The sequence below is a fragment of the Halyomorpha halys genome, unplaced genomic scaffold (genome assembly GCF_000696795.3).
Source record: "Halyomorpha halys isolate HHAL.00 unplaced genomic scaffold, Hhal_1.1 Scaffold488.1, whole genome shotgun sequence".
NCBI lineage: Eukaryota > Metazoa > Arthropoda > Insecta > Hemiptera > Pentatomidae > Halyomorpha > Halyomorpha halys.
The window spans coordinates 169617-172043 of NW_027112716.1; positions in this window are offsets into that span (position 1 = coordinate 169617).

A 2427-nucleotide genomic window follows, 5' to 3' on the forward strand; every position below is an offset into this window, starting at 1 on the left:
GTAATCATTAGAAATATTCTTACGTATTCATTTATTTTAAATATAAATTACACAAATAAAATAAATGGTGTAAGAATTAAAAAACACTTTATAACAAAAAAAAAAAAAATAAATATGTAAAATAAAAAGCTACTCTGAACCCCGGTTAACTGGAATCCCGGTTAATAGAGCCACGGATAATGGGGGTCCTACTGTATTTAGCTTTGGTTTTTTTCGCTATTGAACCGAGAGACATATCTCTGCTTTGCTTGCCTTGTATAAAGCACATCTGACAAAAATATATTTTTTATTATTTTTTTTCTTTTTATTTTCTATCAGAAGTCATCTTATGTTTTATGATATGACAAGTGGTTTTATTTTATTTGTTTTATCATTACCTTATATATTCTGTTAATTATAGTTTTATTTGTATATTTTTAAATTCATTTTATTATTTTATTTTATTACATCTTGTAATTTCATCTCTATTTTGTAATTTACTCTAAGGCTCTAAAGTCTCATTTTGACGCCTGTAAATTATTCTAAAGGGATCAATCCCAAAATAAATAAAGATTATTATTATTATGATTCTATAGATTGTACTGTAATCTGGTTGTATTTTGACAACCATACTATTTTTGGTTAATTATATATATATATATATATAAATATAATTGTCGTGTGATTCATATGCTGATGATTTAGTATTATTAAGTATAATCAAGGAAACTATTACTGAATACTACTACGTTGCTAAACTCTAGTAAGGAATTAGATCTCAGAATAAATACTAGATAATATATAGACAGGACAAGATATATGGTTGGTAGTAGAAACGGCAGTAATATCGGTGATATATAGTTAAGAATGAAGATAAGGAAATTAATAATGCAATTTTTTTTTTATTTATTTAATGTGATTTACAACTGTACTAATAAATATAATAAATAAATATGTAGTATGTTTCATTTGCACTTGAAAATCTTGGGGAAGGAAGAACCCTTTGGTGGTATTTCAAGCATTAATTTAAATTAGAAGGTCCCGTGGCCATCTTTCGAGACCCATCGGAGGATTATTAAGCATTGTTAAGGATTAAAGATTAAGAACTAATAGGTTAGGATGTGTAATGAGTTTGGAATGAAAAGACGCATATATGTTTTGGGTCAAATCTGCAACGAATGGGTTGTTAAAGGTCTTTGTGGATGAGTTTATATGTAACTTTATAAGAAGCATCAAGAATTTTACGTAGGATTTTGGATTTTAAAGATTAAATGCGGGAGGAAATTGATGGTTTGGTTGGGCCCCAGAGCTCAATTCCATGTGTCCAAATTGGTCTGAATATCGTAGTGTATAATAATTTTTTGTAGTGAATGGGAAGTTTAGAGCGTTTATCAAGTGGGTGTTATAGCAATCGAAATCTACGAGCAGTTTCTACGAGGTTAAATGCGGGATTTGCTTGTTATTTTTCAATTTTAAAATTATTTAGTTCACCCATTCAGTCCAAAAACTTGAATGCTATAAAAAATATTATATTTATAGAACTTTTAATAAATTTTTGGAACGAATTCTTATTACGTTTTCCAATGTTCTTTACGGATGTGGAATATGGCCTCTTACGCTGAGGGAAGAATAGCACCTTAAGACTTTAGAAAATAAACGTATAAGATTCGGACCGAAAAAGGATAATTCGACGTGAACATTTATGAGGTTACACTGCGCTTAAATTAAGGGAACTGTAAATGGCGAATATAATTCAGGTTATAGCATTGCGGAGAATATGATGAGTGTGTATAGTTCTGGGACTTTAAACGTACGGATCTCTATAATGTTAATAAACACTTAACCGACCGATAAATGTCCGATTAACTCATCTTGGCACGTTTTGGAATTGATGATTCAATGCTCACGAAGTGGTTAATTAAAAAAATTTCAAATGACTTCTGTAAATTTCACTCGTTTTCAATCTCAATAGTATTACGCTAATAATCTTCGGAGTTAAAATCACTATAATTTCGATAACAGACATCTGAAAGTAGAGGGTTGATTTTTTGGATGATGGGTCGATAGAGTGGCTTTCCTTATTAATTTTTTCTCTAATAATTCTTTTCGAATCATATTTTCATAGAACTGAAATACATCAGTCTGAAAATATCTTTTGAACCTTGATTTTAATTCTTTATTAGTTTACCAGTATAAACATTTAACTAACAATGTGTGTGCCAAGATTGTAATTTTGAGGATTTTGCACATTGGCTTTCTCTGAAGTTGGTATTTAATACATCTTCTGGATCAGCTACAATATTATTGTTTTGATTTCTTATTTCTGTCACGATGGAAATTCGATCTATACGCGATTTGTTAATAATTGCGTCCATTTTCTTAGTTTATTTTATATTTCTGTTATTTTTTTTTTTAATTTGTGCTTTTTTTTTTAATTTGGGCTCTTGC